Source organism: Pinus tabuliformis, chromosome 3_1 (genome assembly GCF_031772625.1).
Source record: "Pinus tabuliformis cultivar Carrire ecotype Pingquan chromosome 3_1, CPIR1, whole genome shotgun sequence".
In the NCBI taxonomy this organism is placed as follows: domain Eukaryota; kingdom Viridiplantae; phylum Streptophyta; class Pinopsida; order Pinales; family Pinaceae; genus Pinus; species Pinus tabuliformis.
Genome location: NC_142301.1, coordinates 541883153 through 541908506, shown reverse-complemented (window position 1 = coordinate 541908506; position 25354 = coordinate 541883153).

Genomic DNA, 25354 nt, shown 5'->3' with positions numbered 1-25354 from the left:
ATGCATGAGCAGATGGATTTAATTGGCCAAGCACAGACAGAGATTCAAAGGGCCAGAATAGTGCTGGGAAACAGGCCGGAGCTGGCCAATAGATTGATAGATTTTTTGAACAGGCAAACAAAGGAAGAACTGGCAGCCATCAATATTGTTAACAGAACAGAGGTTGTCCTTACAGTTAAAAAGGTACTCACTCTCAGAAATTATATACAAACTGTGGAGAGGAAGTGCTACGAAATTCAAGCTAAGGTGGATGAGTAAAAGGCCAAAATGGCAGCACTGCAAGCAAAGGGACTGCCCAGCCTACTAAACAGCATGGGAAGATTGCTCCCCCGTGAGCAATATGCAAACAGGATGTCCACCTTTGTGGAAAATCAAATTATTGCATCTGGCAGTACTTCTGAGGAGGCAGGGCCTCCAACAAGGCAGAGTCTTCTGCAGAAACTTGAGAATATATTTTTTATTGAAAATGAAATCCACCACCTTTTTGAGGTTCCTCCAAATTTTTACAGATATACTGAAGCAGATGAGACTTTGGTGAAGATCCGAAGACACCAAATGCCCAAGGAGGATTGGTGGCAGGCAATGCTTCAAATTTTGCCACAATAACCTCAGTTGTTCCATCCCAGTCAGCTACAGCTCAGCAAAAGTCAAACAGTAGCATTAAAAGCAGCATTAAAGGTAGTTGAAAGGTGACTCAGAAAAAGACAGCAGCAACAAGCAAAGGATAAGATATACGCACTTTTTGGATAGCGTATCTTCAACCGACTCCAACAGCCACAAATTCAACATCTTCTGACCATTTTGGACAGCTAAGGCACTGAAGAGTTACTACAACATTTACTCCCTCAGCTACAACACTCCAGGAGTTGGCATGACATTAATGAAGCATTTACTCATCAGCTAGATATTTTCTTATGTAAATTATGTATATATACCTCCCCTAGCAATGTATGAGGGGTTGGTGATTTTCACTCTGAGGCAAATGTATTGTATATTTTCAGATTATCTAATGCAAAGGGTTGGACAAGCTCAGTGATTTCCTGAATCTTTGATTTCTTACTGATGCCATGCGTGCTGTTGCAGAATTCTTGTGCTGTCTGATGGAATAATAAGTTTTTCTCAATCTCTGTTTTGTCTTCTTATGTTTATTAAATCATACACATGTCTCACTAATCTAGCAGTAAAGAAAAGGAATAGTGCAGGATATGTTTGGTTACACCTTCTGCTCAATATTTACTGCTGTAAATGTTTTCTTGAGAATTAATCATGGACATGAATTCTTAATTGCTCATGTTTTCATTAATTCTATAAATATGAATGTTATATAGAAATTCTTCACTGCTTCTAAATAATATTCTCACTGTTTCTCCATACCGGTTTGTTGGAAGATTCTTAATTGCCTTTCATAGCCTGGTTACATCACGCTTAATCACAATTTCAAAACATTGTTTCTCAGACACTTATCTGGCTCTGCAGCATCACTACTGTATCAACACAGCATATCAAACCACTAAAGTACCACTGACTCCATGCCCAATGGCCTAGAACACTCTGGTGAGCACATATATATCTTGACTGAAGTCATCATTAGGCAAATTCCAAAAAACAAAACCTTGAGCATTATAGCTAGCCTAATATATTATACAAACAAAGCTAAAGCATAAAGAGAGAGCCCTCTCTGGTCATAGGTAGGCTAGAACCTATGACCCAAAGATTGGTTAGTGGTTACCTCAGTCGTATTCCCCTGGGAGTCAAAGGGAACAACCTGAGTGATAACAGTTCGGACACGATCTCGTGCTTCTCCTTTAAGAGGAGCTTTCCCAGAGCATAAATGTAACAGTTGGATTTATCCTACCACAAGATGAGCTACTTGTTTGGTTTTTCTGTCTTGGAGAGTTAATTACTCTCCTACTCCAAGACACTAGCCTGATCTATATTGGTGTTTCAGAGCCCTAGTAAATAAAAAGTTACTAAGTTAATTTTACTTTAAGCGTTAATTTTATGGCTTTTCATTAGGACAAAAGGTAGTGGAGATGAAACTGATGGTGTGTAGACTCGACTCAAATCCACTAAAAAGATGCACCTAAGATGATTTAAACTATTTTTCCTTTTTCAATAAATTCCCTAGCTAAGAGAGTTGGAAAATGCAAAATTTATATAAAGACAACTTTCTTGGCGAAGACAATCAAAGAAACAATCTCTTTATCTTTTCCAAAGCATACAACACATGACCACTAATTATTTCATGAAAAATCCTTTCGCTTTTCAAAGACTTCAAATGCCACTAAAACAAACTTTTCTTCAAAAGAGATTTTTGTATTTAATAAAGCATGTAAAACTACTTAACAAAAATCAATTTTAACAAATCTATGAAAATCAAATCAATTTTACCTAAAAGCAAATCTAAGAGAAATTTACCTAAAAGCAAATCTAATGAGGAAAAAGCTTACAAAATATAATTCCAGGATGTTTTACTCAGTCACAATTTAACCAAGGACCAGTTCATGCAGAATCATAAACCAGTCAAAAACAAAAATCAAAACCTTTTGTTCTTTTTCTTAACAATGAAATTCACAGCGTTAACAAACAAGCTTTCTCAAAATTCTGCAAAGAGACAACACAAAGGTAGGTTTCTCACAAAGGTGTATTTTATGAAAGGTCCGACTCCTAAGAAGATTGAAAAGACCAGGGAGATCCAAGGTTTTTACAACTTCTAAAGCCAAAGTCACTACAAGACCAAACAAAAATCAACCCTAGGGCTAGAACTTCTATGAACTTCACTAAAACCCTTGATGCTAACGAAACAAGCTTAGGTGAAGATCTCTGACAGGTAACCAGTGGATCTGGGCAGTAAAAACAAATTATAAACAAAATCTAAGAGGCAAAATGGAAAAAATTGGAAATTTCTCAACTTTTGACAGGGTACGCAGGCAGCCTGTTTGCACAGGTGCGTGTACGCTCTGTGTACAAAGCTGCAGTGCGTACAGGTACACACTGTGCTTAACTCAGAGGGTGCGTACGGCTCTCAAAACCAAGAAAAATAAAAACTAACTCAACCCTAAGCTATTCCACCCAAATTCACAGTCAAACAGTTAGAAACCAGAAAGAAATCGACTTTTCTCAAATCAAAGTATCAAACAAAAGAGAAATCAATCAAATCGATGGATTCCCCAGCGGAGTCACCATTTTGTCATGCAGAAAGAGTCAATTTTGCGGACAAAACCAACCTCCCTAGAAGCTAAGGCTTTCTAGTGACAAACAAAACAATCAAGCACTATCCTTCCCTAAATATGCATTTAAGATACAAGCAATCAGGTGTTTACAACATACCTTTAATCCAACGCTGTTTGTAGTAGTCCAGCCTCTCCGATCCGGATGAGCTCCTCCTTCTCTTTGAAACCTGCATTCACTAACAAGAAAATGATTACATAGCACCTGAATAACTCAGAAAATAAAACATATTCATCATAAAGACCAAGGAGTATATGAAACAAATTATAAAGAACAACTTGTTGAGAAGAATGAACTTAATTGTATTAATTGGAAACAAAAGAAACCTTACAACCAGTGCCTTGGTGTTGTGCAGGTCCCTCCCAGGGTCCAGCAAGAGTTCTCCTTTACTTTGATCAGCTCACCCACTTCCAAATGAAGCTAAGAAAGGATGGGAATCTCTCCTCTCAAGCTCTATAAGGGAGTCCTAATTTCAGCAGCATCTACCCTTAGGAATGTTCAGCTTTCAACCTCCCCTCCCTCTGGCCCAATGCCTGTATTTATAGTGCTTTGGAGGAAGTTAATCAGGTCCACCATGAATGGGATAAGCCCCTCTTTCAATGGGATAGCTCCCCTCTTCATGGGATAAGTTCCTCTTTCTTTGGGGTGCATGAACCATCTGGAGGCGCTCAATACACGTCAAACCATCTTCTAGAATGCTCTAGATTTGACCACAAGTAACTTTTTTGAAGTGAAACTCGCGCCTTTTGACCTTTACAGGAGTACGCACCCACCCCTTTACAGACAGAGCGTACAAGTACGCAGGTATTGTGAACTTGAGGTGCGTACACGCAGGTAAGGCTAAGAGAAACTACGTAACCAGAGTTAATTGAATTTTAAAGGACTTTCTCTCTTTCTTGGAGTTTGACATGAGAAGCAGAGGTATAAGACTTGCCATGGAGGATAGTATGACAGTTGATGGAGCCATACTAACTGCAAGTAGTCATGGTGACAAATTTTAGTGTAACACGTGCGACAAAATGGCGACCATACTGGGGACTTGATTGTTTTCTTTGTCTATACTTTGACCTGAGAAACTGTATTTTCTATTTCTGTTTTTGACTTGATGATTGTGGGATTGGGTGAATTTAGTTAATTTTGAGTTAGTTTTCATTTTTCATAGTTTTGGGAGAGGTACGCACCCTCTGAGTTAAGCACAGTGCGTACCTGTACGCACTTTTGCTTTGTGCACAGAGCGTGGACGCACCTGTGTAAACAGGTTGCCTACGTACCCTGTCAAAAATTTGAAAAATTTTAAAATTTTCTCTTTTTTATCAGTTTAGAATTTGTTTATAGGTTTTAGCCATTGCCCAGACCTGCTTGTTTCCTGTCAAAAACTTTCCTTGGTTTAATTTCATTAGCATTAGGGTTTTAGGTGGAATTCCTAGGAATTTTGCTTGTTGGGTTTGTTTTTCATTTTTGGTTGTGTAGTGGCTTTGAGCTTAGAAGCCATAGGGACCTCAGATTACCTTGGTGTCTACCAGTCTTCTTACAAGTCTGACCATTTATGAAATCTCCCCTTGTTGAGGAATCCGCTTTGAGTTTTCTCATTTCAAAATTTCAAAAAGCTTGTAGTTGAAAGTTTGGAATTTTCATTTTAAAAAAAAGAAAACGAAAGATTGGTTGTTTTTTGACTAATTGTGATTCTGCATAAATTAGTCCTTAGCTCACATTTAGCTAAGTAAAAAATCCTCAAAAAGACTTTTAGTAGGCTTTGACTTCATGTAGTTTTTTTATATAGTTTGTAGCTCTCAAAGTTAGTCATTTTCATTAGTTTTGAGTGTTTTATTTACAAAATATAAAAAAAAATCTCTTTTGGAAAAGTTTGTTTTTTGTAGTGATTGAGTGCTTTGAAAAGAAAAGGGAAATTTGTGTGAAATAGCTAGTTGTCTCGCTTTGAGTGCTTTGGAAAGGAAAGGCTCTTCTTTCAATTTGTTTAATTGAGAAAGATTTGTGCTTACGAAGTATTTGCATTCTCAAACTCTTTCTTAGTTTAGAAGTTCATCGAAGAGAAAAGATTGTCTAAATCATCTTAGGTGCATGTTTTTACTGATTTCGAGTCAAGTTTTTACACCACGAGTTTAATCTCCGCCACCTCTTGACTTAAACACCAACCACTAAAATTAACGCTTAAAGTAAAATTCACCTAGTAAAATTTTATTTCTAGGGCTCTGATACACCAACTTAACTTAGGCTAGTGTCTTGGAGTAGGAGAGTAATTAACTCTCCAAGACAGTAAAAACAAACAAGTAGCTGTATCTTGTGGTAGGAAGACATCCAATTTTTGCATTTATGCTCTCAGAAAGCTCCTCTTAAAGGAGAAGCACGAGATCGTGTCCGAACTAGTGTGGGAATCAATCCTTCCTCATTGGGAACGACGCCAGATATTCACGTATTAAAAACAGTAAACCTCGGATTAACCATTGTTGAGGAGCCTGGGGTCACTTGTTGGTAAACCTTGGATTATGTCAAGGAGCCTTCAAGGGGATTGAGCTTGCTACTCTGCCCTTGCATGCATATCGGATCATAGACTGTTCCCCTAGGTGTATTTGTCTCAGTTGGTAGCCTTAGTGACCATATTCTGTAGGATTCTTCCTAAGGTAACAGTGGTGGGAAGATCCCACTGTACCTGGAGTAGACGTCAGCTAGACTCACTTGGATTTTCTCGGGGGTTCACTTCACTCGAGAGGGTTAAGTGGAGGAACTTGGTCCAGTCTATTCATTAAGCAGGTTACCGGGGTAACTGTTCCAACCACCATTTCTGTACTAAATTCTGCGATGTTGGATTTCATCACCAACTAGTGTTTTCGGTCCGGAAAGTTACTGTTTGTGTGTGTTTGATCTCTAGATTCTTTAGGCGTGTGATTCAAATTTGTTTGGTTCTTTAGAGACTTTAGGTGGATTTCATTGAGATTTTACTTTGTTTGCATGTGAAGTAGTTAAAATTTTTTAACTGTGGCTGAATTACAAAGACAGTCCCGTAGAATTCGAGGCGAGTCTCCTGAGTTTGTAACCGTGGCTGATTTACTGAGGAAGTCCTGTAGATTTCGGGGCCAACCTCCTGAAGGAGTCCCGAGCCAGCTTGAAGGCTTGAAAGTCCTCGTAACTCCTAGTGGTAGTAAAGTTGGGTCACCTGAAGAAGGAGAGTCTTCATTGGTTGTACATCCTGATTAACAAACTCTAGTAACAGGTTATAATCCTGAATCTATTTCGGTTTCTGAACTTGCTGGTAGCTTTTCATCTACTAGTGATATAGGTGAAGAACCTCAGATATCTGAACCTGTTACTCCAACATCGGGGTTTGTCTCTCCAACTTCTAGTGGTCCTAATTCACCTAGGGTAGAAAGAGTAATCACTGAAAATCTTCCTTCTGGTTTGATAGCTATTGAAGAACTTGCTCCGGAAGAAGAAGTAGGCATCCCTATCCCTGAAAATCAACCTGTTATTGATCTAAGGGAGCGTGAATCAATTTTTTATAGTCCACCTAGAAGTACTACTTGGTAGCTTTCTTTGACTAATTATTTGGAAAACCCAGCGTTAAGTTTTTCACCACCTCCTACTCCTTATCATCCTAGAGGTTTTTATACTCCCATAAATATGTCAGGTCAGTCGTCCATGTTTACTCAATCGCCTGAATCTTTTTTGTACAGCGGTCCTTCTATTCCCTCTTAGTATCAGTCACTTTCTGGTACTTTTTCGGGAGCATCTCCTCAACCCATTGAACAAGGGTTATTCACTGGAAGCAATGGTGCAAAGTCGTTGAGCGTAGAAGACATTCTTATGATGTCAGGTTCCATTCCCAATTCTCAACCTCAAGGTGGCCAGTTACCGCCTGGGGGGAAGCCTCAATTAACGCCTGGGGGGCAACCTCAATGTACGCAATTTGCATCTGGGGGGCAACCTCAAGGACAATACATACCTACGGTACAATACGTTCCTCAAGGTCAACCCCAGACTCAATATGTACCCCAAGGTCAACCCCAGTATCAATTTATACCTCAAGGTCAACCCCAGTATCAGTACGTGCCTCAGGGGTATCTACCCCAAGGTTAGTACTCGAACCAAGGTTTCCAACCACCCCAAGGTCAATCTTATGTTCAAGGAACGGGAAATGTCCCTTTCAATTATCAATCCTACCCTCAACCCGGTTATGGTCCTCAATATTCTCAACCTGTTATGGGTCAGTACCCTGGAATGAACAAAGTGTGGGATCCATTGCAAACTCAACAGGTGTTGCAGCCAAGTGTACAGTTGTCATCTCAAACTGGATAACCCTTAGTTTCTGGTTCACCCCAGCAACCAGTCTAGTCTAACATTCAAACTTCTGTACCTTCGGTAGTTTCACAGTCCGGGCCTACTGCGCCTCGTACTCCATCTCAAACGACTGCTACAACTGCCGCAACATCTGTTCAATCTACCCCACCTACTTTTGGAGTATCGACAGCTCCGGTGTCTACTGTTCCTGTATCTACTCCTCAGACATCTTTACCACCGTCTGGATCCACGATTCAAACTTCGGCTCAGATGCCTGTAGGACAACTTGGTTTAAGTACGGTTGTCACAAGTCAACCTCAATTCACCTATCAACCGTACTAGGGACAATACCAATTCGGTCCTGCTATCCAACAGCCAGTTTATCAGTATCAACCGTATCCTGGTTACACTTATCAACAACCTCAACAACCCCAGTACGGTTCGGTTAATCCTGGTTTTCCCGGAGGATACAATATCCCGAACGCGATTCCTATTCCTAGTTATCCCGGGTATCCTCCTCCTGGGGCTGGTCTCATGACTCAGAGTTTTAGGGATCCTAATTGGCAGTTACCATTTATCGCAACTTTGGACTTACCTAATTTGTCGTGCCTAACGAAAGATTCGATTAATTATCTTCTATTTTGGCCGCCAATGCCGAATAAGTTTCCCAGTGACATTCCCATGTTCGAAGGTAAATTTGGAGAGGACCCTCGAACCATGTGATGACTTACCACCTCTGGTGTGCGTCTAACTCCATCACAGATGATTCGATCCATCTTAGAATTTTCCAGTGCACTCTAATTGGTCTTGCGGCCAAGTGGTACATTGAGTTACCACGAGGCACTTTTTATAATTTTATTCAGTTAGCTACCTCATTTTTAACTCATTTTCAGTTGCTAGTCAGACATGACAATGGCACGGAGTTGTTAACTTAGCTAAAACAATCGACGTCCACGTACATTTCAGATCATATTCATGAGTGGAGACGTCGACGATGTTTAGTGAAGGTATTTATTCCGAATCAAATCTTGGCTGAGTGGTTTGTAAAATCTTTGTTGCCAAGGATCACTGAAGATGTTGCTAAAGCCGAAGTTGTTACTAAGGAGCAAGTGATTGCTCAAGCACAGTACCTTGACTTGGTCTATACTCAGTTAGGTACGTTACACGAAAAGATCCCTGATCTTCCCAAGTCAAATCAAATCACTGCAGCTCCTTCAGGATCTCATGCCGCTGACGGTATGATTGGTATGGTTAACACTAAATGTAAGAAGAAGTCTTCCAAGAATTCTTCTCCTATCATAACCTTGCCTGATTCCCCGACAAGAGATTCTTCTGCAGAGGTTTCCGTCGATATTCACGTTGTAGAGTCATCTACGGCTAAATCAAAATCCGGTGGGAAGAAGAAAGGAAAGAAGAAGAATAAAACGAATAAAAGTTCAAAGGAGAAATTTGAAAAGGCGGAATCGAATGATGAAAAGTGCAAACCTCGTTATCCATGTCTCATTTATGATGAAGAACATTTTACAAGAGACTGCCCTCATCGAGCAGAGGTTGCGAAGATCGTCAAAGGTTCCCAAACTCCTGCTATTTTGAAGGATCCATTTCCAAGTCAAGATAGCAAGATGATAGGTTCTTCCTCGAGTGCCAATGAAGAACCCAAACTGATGATGTCCCATGTAAGGATTGCGACTCGATCGAAAGATTATGGTAGTAAAAGTCCTGTTGATGGCAAAGAAGTAGAATCTTCTCATTCTAATCCATCAACCTCAGCTCCCGATTCCGATCCACTACAGATCGAGAAACCTAATCCAGACTTAGTAATCAAACTGCCTGCCAAGGGTATACTTCGAAAGTCATCTTTCAATCCACATGCGAGAGCGGCTCAGAATTATAACATTGTTGAGGATTTAGTTGTTTCACCCTCAGCAATGTCGGCTTTGGAGGTGTTGCAATCATGCCCAGCACAGCGTAAATTACTTTTGTCGGCTATAGGCGCTGTTGACGTTCAGGACCCGAACCTAATAATCTTTGATCTAGAAAATAGTACACCGCGTTTGCCTCATCAAATGGCTTCCCAGATCCCCGTGATAGTCAAAAACATGCCTATTCATCATACTGTAATTGATGAGGGAGCTTCAACGTGTATTATGTCGATACAGTGTTGGAGATCGCTTGGTTCTCCTTCACTGAATCAATCCCCGACAATTGTTAAGGCCTTTGATGGCCATGGGTTTCATCCTTTTGGCATTCTACAGGATTTGCCTATAGGGGTTGAAGGAAAAACTGTTAGTCTAGATGTGGAGGTGGTCGATGCCCCTCTAGAATACAACCTTCTCTTGGGTCGAAGTTGGTCTTACGCTATGACAGTGGTCGTTTCATCGGTCTTTAGAGTAATAAAGTTTCCACATAATGGAAAGATCGTAACAATAGACTAGCTGGCTTACTTTTCATCCGACCCAGCCTCTTCGGAGAGTATTCAGCATGTCGGTAAAAAGACTATCCCACATAAGGATGTTGGAGTAGGATTAGTTAAAGATTCCGGTTTACTGGGAACTTTTCCTTTTCCTCCAATCAACGCATCATCTTCATTTGCAAACATTCATATGATTACATCAGACACTATTTTTTATGACGATCCTTGGATCGTTCCTTCTGAATCTGAAATAGACTCATTTGGTAATTCCATGCCTTTGAGTCCATATGAAATTGCGTATGAAGCCATGCAGTCTTTTGCCGACCCATGTTCAACCGAAAATGACTTAATGAATGTGGTCCGTGAGGAATCACTTTTCACATCAACCTCAGATTTAACTACGTTTTCTAAACTTGTTCACTCTGATGAGAAAATTCGTGAAATCCTATGCGTAGATGATTTACCATGGGAAGATCTCCATCACAGATCTTAGTTTTTACCTTAGGATGATCGTTTTGAAAATGATTTCTCATCAATATTTACGACTGAATATGTCAAGGAACCTTAGAATCCAATGAAACATCCCGATTCAGAGTTAAATTTGGGAAACATCTCTCGAACTATTCCCATTGACATTTCGGTTAAGTTCGGAATTGTTGAGAACATTCATATAGGTGCCTCGTGTACAGATGACGAAATTCAATTATATAAGGCCCTATTTCAAGAATTTCGCGACGTGTTTGCCTGGTCCTATGAGGAAATGCCAGGAATTGATCCTGCAATTGTTGTTCATGAGATCAAGGCTTACCCAGACGCTAAACCCATCCGGCAACGTTTGCGTCAGATTCACCCACGAAAAGCTGCTGCAATTAAAGTAGAAGTTGAAAAACTGTTGAAAGCAGGTTTCATTTATCCGATCCCGCTAACGGATTGGGTATCAAATATTGTTCCGGTTAACAAAAAATAGGGGACAATAAGAATATGGATCGATCTTGATCCATATTCTTATTCGCGTTGATCCCTCGAAGGTCGAAGCTATCATCAATTTGCCTCCTCCTTCGAGTCTTCGCCAACTCCAAAGTTTGCAGGGGAAAGCAACTTTTTACGACGATTCATTCCTAACTACGTCGAGGTTACAAAGGGTTTTACATGGTTGTTGAAATAGAACACTCATGTCTCTTGGGATGAGATAGCTCAGAAATCTTTTGATGCACTGAAACACGCGTTGACCCATGCACCGTTGTTGCATCCTCCCAACTACAACCAGGATTACTTTTTGTATCTCTCCGCCTCCCATTACACAATTGGAATGGTCTTAGTTCAGGAAGATGAATTCGGAACAGAACATGTGATATATTACCTTAGTCGAATGTTAAATCCAACTGAGCTAAAATACTCACATGTGGAGAAATTGGCATTGGTAGCCATTCAAGCTGTCCAACGTTTTCATCACTACATTTTACTACGTAAAACTACGGTAATTTCAGATTGCAACCCTATGATCTACATTTTGACCAAACAATTGCTAGGGGGCAAGTACTCTAAATGGATCGTTATCCTGCAGGAGTTCGACTTGGAGTTTGAGAAATCTAAGTCTAAGAAATCTTTAGTTTTTGCAGAGTTAATGTGTGACTTCCCGCGTGCTGACACAAAAACTGTGGCGGAGGAGGCCATTGCGGACGAATCCTTGTTTCTAATCAGCACTTTAGATCTGTGGTATGGGGATATCATCGTCTATCTCCAGACCCAATCCTTTCGGCCAGAAATTTCAAGGTCGGAACGTCGGAAACTTCGCTTCCAGTCTCAACAATTCAAAATTATTGGAGATACTCTTTATCGCAGTGGGGCGGACTCTATTTTTCGACATTTCTTAACTCACGAAGAGGCTGAAAGGGTTCTAAATGACTCTCACTCTGGAGCATGTGGCGGTCATATGTCTGGGTATGCCACAGCCCAAAAGATATTGCGCACTGGCTATTTCTGGCCGTCCTTGTTTAAAGATTGTATTACTGCGGTCCAAAAATGCCACAACTGCCAGATTTTTGATCTCCACCTTATAATTATCGTCCGTCCTTTTGCCAAATGGGGTATCAATTTTATTACATGTAACCCTCACTCGGCTGGGGGGCATGCGTATATCATCCTTGCGGTAGATTATTTTACTAAGTGGGCCAAGGCGATGCCTACATTCGAGGTAGACGGCAAGACAACTGCAATTTTCGTGTTCAATCATATAATTTCTAGGTTTGGTGTCCCACAAGCGATAATCACTGATCATGGGCATCATTTTCGAAATATTATGATGACCGAACTTACAGGCCAGCTTGGTTTACGTCACGATAGTTCAACTCCTTATTATCCACAAGCGAATGGTCTGGTTGAGTCCATCAACAAAGTTTTAGTTATCATGATCCGATGAATCATTGGGATTCATCGGTCGAATTGGCACAACATGCTATTTTTAGTGCTTTGGGCGTACTGAACTTCAGTAAAAACATCAACAGGGTTCACTCCTTTCCAACTAGTCTATGGTTTGGAAGCTGTGTTACCCATTGAGTGCGAAATCCCGTCACTGCAAATGGCCATCGAGTTACTTCCAGCTACTTCCGAAGAGGAAAAGCGTTTGTTATACTTAGCTCAATTAGATGAGAATCGACGTGATGCTGTATTGGCGATCGAGACTCACGCAAAACGTATGAAAGCTCAGTATGATTGGAATGTGACCCCTCGAAATTTTTCAGAAGGAGACCTAGTGTTATTGTATGATCAAGCTAATGATAAATTAGGCGCTGGGAAATTCATTCCTATGTGGCATGGTCCCTATATTGTTAAGCGAAAGCTAGCAAAAGGGGCCTATGAATTGGTAGACTTTGATGGGGACTCTTTGGGTAAACCCAGAAATGGCCTTTACTTGAAGAGGTACTATGCTTAAAAGAATGGGGTGTGGAGATTTTTAGTTAGGATAGTTTTTGTTTCTAGTTGGTGTGTTTTAGTTTACAAAGTGTGCTTAGCTTAGAGAGTGTTTTTTCGTCATTATTCCTGCTTATCTTGGTTTTACTCTTGATATTGCAGATGTCGATGCCTCTCCAAAAATACATTGGATTTGCTGATGGTTCTTGTTGTAATACACGGAACATCTCTTCCGCAACTTGGGTTATCTATTCGCCCTCTGACGAGTTAGTTTCTATGCATGGGGTAAGCCTCGGTCAAACAACAAACAACATTGCAGAGTACAGTGCAGTGATTGAGTTATTGTCTGAATCTATTTCATTTGGGATTCAGAGTTTGATAGTGAGGTTAGATTCTGAACTCGTTGTGTTACAACTTAATAGAGTGTATGCCATTAGAAATCCAGTGTTATTAAGATTATTTTTGAGAGTGTGTCTCTTGGAACGTGAGTTTGATTACATTGAATATCAACATATTCCAAGGTCTTTAAATACATTAGCAAATGCAATTGCTTCTCGAATGTTAAATAAACATTTGCAATAATCATACATGTAAATTTAAAACCATTCCATAAACATGATTTACAACATAAGCCGGTAATAGTGATATATATATATATAGGAGTGTGTCAAAAAATACATCGTCTTCGATCATAGGTTGAAAAACACCTTATGATCGGCAAAAATGATAAGTACAAAAAACAAAAATGTTACATGTGCCCACAAAAGGCGATCATCCTATCACTAGTGATGATCTCTATAAGAAACCACTCCCCGGGCCACCTTGCAAAGGAACCTCCTAAAAGGTCCCGGGACTCCAATCACATAGCGCTAAAGTCGACGAGGAATGTCGTCTATAGTGGTCTCAGGAATATCCCCTTTCAAGCGCTCAAGATGACCCTCCAACTCGGCGAAAACCTCTGCTGATTCGTCCTGTGCGGCTAGCGCAGGTACAACTGGTTGCCTCCTCTCGAAAGGCCAGAGAGTGGCTGGTCGCTGTGGACCCACATCTGCATTTGAAATTTTTACTATCAGTTTTGAGACGATGGAAAAATATTAAAAAAAAATAAAATAAGAAAATTTAAAAAGGATTTTACCTGACTCGTCCCACTGCTCTCCTGGTGGAAGAGCAATGTCTGGGTCACCACGGAAATCCATCCCAGTGTAAGGGAAGTCTTGAATGGAAAAGACCTAGTTTTCCAACCATTGGAAATACTCAGGTTTGAACCGAGCAACTTCTGTCCTCTCGTCTGGGTGACGGGCCATGATTACGACCCATCGCATTAGTTTGGGCTCTCGAGGAAGCCCAGCTCCAATAGTAAGGTGCTGTGGGATCAGCATAGGAACCCTCTCCAGGCCAAAACTCATGACCAAAGCCCCATAACCAAAGGTCTTTAGTCGTCTGCTCTTGGCCCTGGTCAGTTGGCCTTTCACATTGGCCAGCACAGCATTGCACTAGTTGAAGATGGTGCCTCGAAAGCAATCAATTTCCATACGCATCTGGGATCCAGTGGCAATATGTAATGCGACAAATCCGCAAAGTCTGGTGATAGTAAACGCAATCACCATGAGCTCAAGACGGGATATGGTCTTTATGTCTATCCCTTTGTCTTTAGCCTGGCTGTTGCAGTACTCTAGCCGGAGGCTATCGACAGACTGGCCACCTGGCCTAGTCTCGAATAGAGTCAAGTCTTCACCTCTCTTCGGCAAACCAGTCATGAAATAAATGTCCCCCAGCTCGATTTTGAGCCGGTGCCCGCCAATGAAGAAACACTAGTCCTGTATGCTCCATCTGTCAACCAGCCACTGTAAGAAATCCACCTGAGCCCTCATGCCAGGAATGGTCCAGAATTTGTACAATCCGCACACCCTCAAAGCATCAAGTGAAGGCTAATGATTCCATGCGGCAGTATCCATGTCCTCATGCTCTCGTTCACGCCAATCTAGCATGATATACTCTTTGCATCAAGTATAAAGATTAATTAAATTGCTAGAAAACATTTTGATTGGTCCATTTTTGAGAAATTTTGGGTTCAAAACCCTTGCAACGGGGTACGCACCCTCCAAGTTAGACACGGTGCGTGGGTACGCACTTTGTCTACACGGAAGGTGCGAACCCCGAGCTTTTTCTCAATGGAGAAAAAGTCGGGGTCCGCGGGTCTGCAATGGTGAACCTACGGACCCCCGCGCGCGGGTTTTGCGCCTAAAAAACCTCCCAAAAAATGAAATGAAGGACTAAATCAAAAAACTAAACGGTTGAAAATGAAGAGTAGGATGATGTGGATTACCTGGAGAAGACGGCGCTCGATTCCGACGGTTGGATTTTCCACAATCTTCACAGGAAGTTTTCTAAGCAAAAGCACTATTTTCTCACCCAAACTCGAACGGTAAAAATGAATTGACAAAAGCCCTTTTTATAAGTTTTTTGAGTAAATAAATCGCAAATTTGTTTATGTTTCACTTTGAAAAGGTATTTTGCAACGCTTTTATCCATTTCAAACAAGTATGAGTAATGTTTGTGTTTTTGTGTAGAATAAAGGATTATTCAGGCGAAATTTATCATTTTCAACGAAAAAACAAGTAGAGTCATCTTTAAGCCCTTTTCTGACTCCTAAAATATGAAAAGATTGCCGAGCGTTTCTTTTACACTCGTTAAAATGGAATTAAAAGACGGTCCACTTACAGCTCTTTTCCGACCGTAAAAACATGAAAAGATTACCGGATTTTTGTCGTTTCGAATTCGATATTGGTTATAAAACGACGTGTCATTGATCGATTTTTTACTTTTTCGGATCAATGACACTAATAATGAAAAGTACTCCTTGGTCGTAAAATATCAAGCGGTTCTCCCAAGTATTATTTTATACCTTTTCGGGCTTGGGAGACACAAATTTACGAAAAAGGTCAACCCTGGAGTCTTCTTACATTTTTTCAGACTCTCTAAAATTGAAAAATGCCGAGTTTCTCCTATATTGGACTCGTTAAAATTTCACAGTAAAGGACCTGTTCAATTACAAACAGGAACAAACCACTCCTTCTTAGGGTTCGAATTTAAACTAAGTTGGACTCATCCAAAGGATGAGCTTATAATCAAGCAAATGTTATCCTCCTCAAGCTTGTCAAAAATAAAGAGGTACTTGCAAGAAATGGTGGGGGAAAAGAGAGGAAAATGAGTCTGTTTGTCATACTTTGTAACCACTCTTGAACACGACACTTTTATTCACGTGGGTTGGGAAATCCTTTGCCTAACAGTAGATCAAACCACATTGAAAGTCTTCAGCCGGTTTCTGGGTATTAACATTGGGTCAATTGTCACCAAGCCATCTGTCGTGTCGTTATGTGTTCAAGAGGTCACTGCCAATAAGCCATTCATCTGCAAAATATCTGTCATCCATCTTGACCATCCATGAGTCAGTCCTTGCAACTAAATTTCTTCAACTTGATCTATGATTTTGTGTTGTGGGCTTGCCTACGACGGATCGCTTTCTATCGACATCAGCACATTATCTAGAAAGATGATCTAGGAATCGTCAGTACCTTGAGATCTGCATGCCTTAATGGCAGGTTTCTCGCCTTTGACGACAATTTACATCATTGACTTTCGATCGAAGGATTCCGTGACATGTTCGACATCAACACATTTATTCACATCTCATGGATTGTACTGGGTACTTTGAGAGCCATTGACATCACTGGTGGTTTCTCTCACACTTGTTAATAGTTTACATCATTGACTGGTAATCAAGTAGTTTCTACCATGTTCGACATCAACACATTTATTCGCATGGATAGAATCGTACTATTTCGGGAAGTAGAAATGAAGACCCTGGATCTAGTTTCCACCATCCAGGCTGCGAGGAGTTTTGTATTCATTGTATTGTGGACTATTCATAAACAGATGGCTACGTCCATACTGTGGTCACATGAGTCTATACTTGTGATGTTTTACAAGATCATTCCTATATCAGAGCAGTAGATAGTTTTCTAGTTAGTTTTGATCTGAGTATGGGAATGCCTACCTCAGCGATGATATGATCTCATATATATATCTTGCATTGAATGTTTTTACAAGTTCCAACCGGGCTCTCCACAAGATGATCCTCGAAATGATAAAGTACTTCACTCTTCCTATATGATAAATGAAATCCTCATCTAATACAGACTTCGCACTTTAGGGGGCAATCTGTTACACTAAAATATCGTCACCATGATTATTTGCAGTCAGTATGGGTCTATCATCACTTGTACTGTCCTCCTAAGCAAGTCTAAGACCTCAGCTCTTCAAATCAAGCTTTAGAAGTGGGAGAAAGACATTAAAAATCAATGTAACTCTAGTTCCACACTTTCTCTCATGGTCACCTGCAGTCCTGCACCTTCTATGTACAAAAGCTGCGTACCTACCCGCTCTGTTCTTAACGGTGTAGGTGCGGACCCTTGTGAAAGTCAAAAGGCGCAAGTTTTATCTTAAAAAACTCACTTTGGGTTAATTCTAGAGTTTTCTAGAAGGAATTTTGACGTGGATTGTTCGCTCTGAGGTGGTTCATGCATCCCAAAAGAGAAGGAGCTAATCCCTTGACTAAAGGAGCTATCCCTTTGAAGGAGGACCTAGTAACTTCCCTCCATTGCACTATAAATATAGGCATTGGGGTGAGGACTAAGGAGGTTAGAAGCTGAACATTTTGAGGGTAAATGCTGGTGAAATTAAGACTCTTTGGTTGAGCTTGAGAGGAGAGATCACATACCTCTTGGTTCCATTGGAGAGTGAGTGAAACTTGTCAAAGTAGAGGAGACATCTTGTTGGACCCTGGGAGGAGCTTGTACAGCATCAAGGCAAAGGTTGTAAAGTTCTTCTTCTTTTGAATCAATACAATCAAACTCATTTTTCTCAACAAGTATCTTATGTTATTTGTTTCATGGACTCCTTGACTTTCATGTTAAATATGTTTTATGCAATTGGTTTTTCAGGTGCTATTTAATTTGTTTGCCTTGTTTGTGTTTGTAGATTCATGAAAAGGAGCTCATTTGGATCAAAGGAGTGAGGGCATCCACAAGCTTGCATTGGACCAAAGGTAGGCCCTAAAAACACTTGTTTGCTATTGTTTATTGAAGCATATTTAGAGAAAGATAGTGTCTGGTTGGTTTGCTTGTCGTTAGGTCTTCTTTAGATTCTAGGAAGGTCTATCTTGTCCGCAAGATCGACCCGTTCCATGCGACATTATGATTTTGAGATATGATATGTAATGGGTGTCTGAGAAGAGCATTCCGAAAGCATATGTAAGTTCGAGTCAGGGGTTTGGGTAGAGTATAGAGGCTCTACAGCTATGTGCATAGAGGCCTTGAAGAGTCTGTCGCTGTGTGCGTAGACCCCTGCAGCTGAGTGCGCAGGACAAATCTGGATGTAAGGGTGATAAGTGGAAATCAAGATAAGTTTCTTTTGGATTTTGTGTTAAATATGAATTATCACTACACTTCTTTTTTATGGTTAATGAAATTATGTTGATCTGTGCACATATGCTTATTGAATGCTTGTGAATCGGGTTTAATCTTAATATGCGAACTGAATGAAAGTAATAAATGTTTGCTTAAATACCACATTAAAATTAGATCTACATTGAAATACTTCATCCATTAGATTGGATCTGTAGACTACGTGGGGTATTCAGGATCTACACGAATATAGTGCAGCAAGAAGCTATATAATAGATTGCGAACCCTCCAAACCACATCCAGACATCCCAAGGGTGCAGAAACCTGGTTCCAGCACCCTCCCCTACTACCATGGGTGAGACCTTACTCCGTGCGTCGCGGGCTATTGCCGAAAGGGCCGGTAACTATGGGATTTGCTTGGCTAAATAATTCTTCCAAACCTGGGTCAGGCCCATATACACCAACAAATCATTCCATTGCTGGGACCGAGATCTTCCTAAGGAGTGTCTGATGTGGGAACACTAGAACCCTACAAGAAGGAGATTGAAGAGTGGTGGGATATGAATCTCCATGAGTTCACATTTCAGGAAAATAGAAATCGGCGAGTATCAGAGGAAGATTGGCTGGATTAGTATATATTCACAGATATTAACAAGATCATCTTCGCCTCGTTCCCGGTAGAGCTGTATGAGTGGATCGTGAGGCTAGCTAATAGCATGGGAAGGTACAGATTGGACCAACCTATCGTGTGGACCCCAGAACTGGTACGAAGGCTAGAAGCCACCGAGGATAAAATCGCACATGTAGTAGATCATTGGCTGGATTGGGTAATAGGAGGGTTTATCACTGAGTTCGCGATAGATACTACTATGAGCTATAGCGAAGCAGAAAGGCGGTTTCTTCAAGGACCTCAAGGTAGATATATCAAATCATTAAATACCTGCATTAAAATGTTGTTGTGTGAAAAACAGATTATGCGTGTGTATTGATGTCTAGGGTAACACGGAGCGGAAGAGGTTATCGCAGACCGGGAGGGATAGAGAACAGTCCTTTGGCTACCATTTCCCGGGAAAGTGAAGAGGAGCTCACGAGGCTCTCACCAGGGAGTGCAGTCCGGTTGATCAGGGAGCACTTCCCTATTAATACCACCTCCATCCACACCACCACCCACGTCACCTAAGTCGAACCCATCCACACTGACACCGACCCCGCCACCACTAAAAGTCGGGATGGCGAGTGCAATCAAATTGTCAGTGTTTAAGGGTGTGGGGAATGAAGACCCAGGATGATTCTGGTTTGTGATACGATCTATATGGGATGCTCAAGGCATAACAGATGAGAACATCAAGAAGGCCACCTTAGTTAGTGCATTACAAGACCGCGTGCTGACGTGGTACATAAAATACTTGACCGATCATCCAAATGAAGGAATAATGGCAATCCAGGATGCGATAAATAAAGAGTTCGGTTGACCAAAATCAGAAACCCAGTCGGTTATTGGGTTCAAGGAGATCTTCACATTGCTTGGTGAAACTTCGTGGGACCTAGACAAAAGGTTAAAGAGCACCATCTGCGAGGCCAACATGACACTAACAGATGAGTAACATCATGCTTAGTTTATTGCATCATTAACACCATATCTGAGTTTGGCTCTGTCATAGCAAAGGATCTCAACCCAAGCTGGAGCACTAGAAGTAGCGATGCGACTGGATGAAACCCCAATATAGGACCCAGGGTTGGGAGTACAGCAAATCCAAGCACAAATACAAAACATATGTCTAGAGATGCGAAGCTTGAAGCAGGGACAGGTGCCTAGGACCAAGATCCGGGAAGAAGTATGGTGTATCAAATGCAAGGGACTGGGCCATGACAAAGACCACTGTCCAATCTTTGTGAATCCTGTCATAGGAGGGTGGCCCATAACATTGCGACCAGAGGTACAGGTTGGGCCAAACATAGCACCCACACTCTGGTGCACAATCTGTGAAGTTGGAGGAAAGCATGCCACAGAAAATTGTCACCTATTTCCAAGTCTACGAAAACCCCCCCCTTCAACACTTATTTTGTAACTTCTGCCAAACAGTCGGCCATGAGGAAAGAAATTTCCGTAGTTACCAAATGTTGATGGATCAAACACCACCGTATAGGATGCAAATAGAGGCACGCGTGCAGGACTCCACCACACCATTCATATGGAGAGGGTACCAAGGGTGTGGACGAGGCCGCGGAGGCATGGGACCTGGACGGGGGCGAGGGCAATTAATTTGTTACAATTGTGGAGGGTTGGGGCACTACACATGGGATTGCATGAACCCGACCAATGCCTGTTGTCCTTACTGATACCAATTTGACCATGAAGTAGTCGATTGCTCCATGTTGATCACTCAGATGTGCGAAAAAGGGGTGCTCTCGGCTAGCCCCACTCAGAATGTCCAGATGATGAAGGTTGAACCTCGTGCAGAGGAAACGACCATAAATATGATGCTCCAGATTGGCGCAACCATTGGAGAAGATAAGGGGAAGAAGCCAGAGATGGATGCATGGATCCGTAATGTCCCCACAAAATAGCCGGAATTTAATTTAGAATGTGCAAAGGAAACCTTCATGGAAGCCAAGAAGAGCTTAGCAGAGGCTTCTACATTAGGGAGTAACGATCAATTTGGATCAGAGAAGGATACATATGTGTTAAGTACCTTCTTCGACACATGCATGCACTTATTGAGAGATGGAAAAGCGGTAAGGGGCTACAAGAATTGATAACTCGGTGTGCAGGAATGGATGAACCACGAATGATCCGAAAATTAGGAAATCATGCTTTGCGCATTGGGTGGGAAATGCGCCTAATAGTCTAGATTGAGGACTATGAGATGGATCAGGTCATTTTAGATTTGGGGTCCTATGCAAATGCCTTACCAAAGTAGACTTGGGAACACATGGGCAGGCCTCCACTACAATGGTCGCCGATTCAACTAAGGATGGCTAACCAGCAAAAGATTTTGCCTATGGGATGCCTGCATGGAGTTATAGTAGACATCGATGGAGCCAGCACCCCAAACGATTTTGAGGTTATCAAAATTGTGGATGAGAGTAACCCATATCCTGCACTCATAGGGATAGATTGGGCGACATATATGAATGGAGTCATTAATCTCAAAAAATGCAAGATGATCTTCAGAAAGAAATCATTTCACGTGGTGATCCCATTGGACCCAGCAGAAGGGATGTGATATACCGAGCCTGTGTGCGACGCAGGAAGTGACGATGAGTTGGACTATATATACCAAATTACTACGCAGGATCAGGATAGGGTCAATTCGACAGTGGATGGTGGACTCTCATGGGACCGTGATAGTTCTTGCACATCAGACTCTGATGAAGAGGTTGAACGATGGCAAAACTAACTACATGAATCAACCATGCTCAATTGTAATTGGATGGTGATAGTGGGGGTAGAGAAACCACCGAAGAGATTCCGAAAATGGTCTGGGCAGCTGCTGCTTCCAGACAGAGTGTCACTCCAAAGATGAAAACGACAGGGCGTAGATGTGGAAGGAAGGTGTACACACGGTCAGAAGCATGAAAAAAAGTACACATTCCTCACCAGCTGAGGCTACCAGTATCGGAGGTGCGAGCATCTACCCAACGGGAAAGTAGTAGCCTGAATCCCCCTCAACAGACCAACGCCAAGGTTAGCAGAGGTTCAAGGAAGTTGTGGATACCACAGGTACGTTGGGCCTGCAATAGATGATTGGTGAGCTACAGTATTGCAGCAGCGATGCTGCAACTCTTGGGACTCCCTACTTTACTTTTATCAACTCGGTAGTTCATAACAAACTTGGAAGCGACGGTGCTATATGCATAAGTACTAGCTCTTACTGCAGGCTGTCACTTGATCAGCTGGCACAAGTTCTCTAGGAGCTTAAGCCAACTTCTATGAGTTCTTAGAAGAATATTTAACTGTGATGGATGAAAGCTAACTCAAAAGAGGCTAGTCTACTTGCAGAAAGCGGATGAAAGCTGAAAGGAAATGCAAACCCTAGCAAACCCTAGTTTTACCGACTAACCCTACTTTTGCAAGAAAAGAGATGAAAGTTGCTGAAATGGATGCCATTGACTCTCGAAAAGGTAAAATGCATGTGTTTAAGCTACTTCTAAAGGAAAATATGGAAAAATCATCTTTTTTTATTTTTGAGTAATTTTATGCAGAATTATTATGCATGTGTTTTAACTATCTTTAACTGTGCAAAGGTTTATTGGCGAAAGGAAATTGAGTGGGAATTTGCAGGAGGTTGGGAAGGTGAGAAGGGGACCTAAGGGGTCCCTAGCATCCTTCTAGAGATTTCCACCATGCTCAGATCTTGAAAAATTGCTCCCGTGAAATTCTACAGGAGGCTACAAGGGATCTACATGAAATTCTACAAGAAGTTCTACAAGAATAGGCCGAAAGTGGTTTTTAGAGGGTTGATGGTGGAAAAATGGTGGGAAAGTGGGAATGAGGGATGGATAATGATGTTAAAGGGTCTAGGATCTGGTAGATGAAGCTCAAGAGTAATGAAGATGGTTGGATATGTTCAAGGATGAAGGGAGCAATGTTACACAAAAATGTAGAAATTAGGGGGAGTTGGGAAAGTGTGGTGAATGAGGGAAAGAAATCTTGAGCGAAGGACTAGAGCAGGTTGTATGATGGAGGAAGGATAGGTTGGAGTGTCTTATAGGTTTTTTGCACACTACTTTCCAAAACTGATCCAAGCAAAGACTAAAAAACATAGATCTATCTATTTTGACCTAATTTGACCCAAAAAACTACGAACATGATGAATAGAAGTTTATAGATATAAAATCATGCAAGAAAGCTATGGAAACTGAGAAAGAATAGATCTAAACATGAAAACACAAATGATATCAACTTTTCCAACTTAAAATATAACACTAGCAATTGCATTGGAATGCAAAAGCAATGTTTTTGTGGTAGCAAGTGTGCCTTGGTCTCAGTTCACGGTCCCAAGGAGGGAGAAATGAGATCAAGGACTACTTAATAGCCTTTCTATGGATCTTTTTTGTTACCAAACTATCAAATCAACCTGATGCAAGAAAAACTATCTTAATCATCAAAAACAACCTAAATAACAAAGAAAGATTTTAACCTAAATAACAGAAATCATTCTATGAATGCAATAAAAATACATAAAAGTACACAAAGGAGGTACTAGGGACTTGGGTTAGGCCCAACCCCAAGAGCTACAGCCTCTTAAGAAAGCTCAGAGCTGGTGCAAAGTGGGACTCATCTTCATTGATCAAAAAATAATAGTTACATCACAAAAACTGTCTGCAAGAAGAACTCGAAAAAGTGATGATACAGGACTACACTAAAGTGTGAAAATAGACTAATAATTGGCTAAAATACTAAGGCTTGAAGCCTTCCTACTTATGCAAACGAGGACTCCTAACAGTCCTCCTTAACTTTAGGAGCTTGGCTACCCAAAACTGCAGTTAATCAGCCACTTCACTAGACTTGCTCAGCTGCCCCTTCAAATCATCTTTGGTGGGTTTTTGAACTCCGAGCTGATGGTGGAGAACTCGAGGAAGGAGTCATTTAGTGTAGGAGGCACCCCTCCTATAAATCCTTAGCCTTGTTTCTTTGTATTTGGCTTCCAATTTGCTCATAAATGCCTGATCTTGGTCCAAAAATGTCCAAAAATCTGCAATAAGCACGTATTAGACTTTTTGGTCAAGTGACTATTCCCATTCACTCAATTAACATAAATATATTCAAAAGCATGCATAAAACTATGGAGAATGGTGGATTAAATGAGAATAATAGGAAAAATGAGCCCATAGAGTTACCCATTTCTAGGACTCATCATCACCCCCCTGCTGAATGTGTTTCTCATCCTCTGAGCAACTAATATAGTTCATCATCTTTGATTGCTTTGACTACCTCTCTAACATCTCAGGCCTTTGAGGTGATTTCCTCTTTCCTATCATGAAAGCCTGCCTTTCTGTCTACTTCCTCCCAGTGTCTTTGTTCCTCTTCTTCCTTGACCACTTCTAACAGACCTAACAGTAGCGGAGGGCTGAACTTAAGGCCAATCCAATTGGATTTCAAGTTCTGCATTGATTGTTTGTATAGGGGTACTCTTCTCATAGCCTCCCTTATTCTAGTTGGGGAGTGGTACTCTCTTATTTTCAGACTATGGGACAATGTGTTCCATCTCCTTGTGCAAGCATGAATGCAATTATCACCAAACAGCTTTTCCATGTCTTCAAAGTGAGCAATGGCCTGAGCTTGCCTTTCAACATAGTCAGATGTAATGTGAGGGTTGTCCTTAAGGTGTCAATGGGAATATATAAGAGTTGAGGGATCTTGTGGTTCTGCCTTGACCATGAGGGGATCACTTAGCTCCCTGGCCATAATCTTCTGAATTTCTATTGCCCTCTCTTCCTCATGGCTTAACCAAGAAACCATGGCCATGAGTTGCATATCTCCTAATGTAGTGTTCGGCTCCCATAGATTCATGTTTGGAAGTGCCAAGTTGTATAAATAGAATTCTGCTAGCTTGGCCTTATCTTCAGTTGAGCTACTGTCACACAAATGCATAAACTGATTGTAATTCTAGAATGGAATGGTGCCCCTTTGGGCCAATGTGTTAATTTGAAATTGCAACCATTGGTCTTTAAGATATAATGCATAGGATTTAGTAGATGCCTACATTGTAAGGCTTCTACTACCCAGCTGGCCATGCAGGCCATTTGGGCTTCGTTTTCTTGCAACTGCTGTTTTAAAACCTATATTTCTTCTACTGTGTGAGACTCCTTTTCTTGCAATAGTTTTGTCAACATCTCAACATTAGCTTGTAGCTCTCCCTCTTTTTGCTATTTCCCAGTTGTTTCCTTGTCTGCTGGAGGTCCTTATTGCTACTGTTGCCCTCCCAAAATGGACAGCATATCTTTCTTATGAACTTCCTGTAGCTGCAACTGCTTTTTCAGTAGCTCATTCTCTTCCTATAGCTAGGCTCTTCTATTGCTTTCTATGTGCCTCACC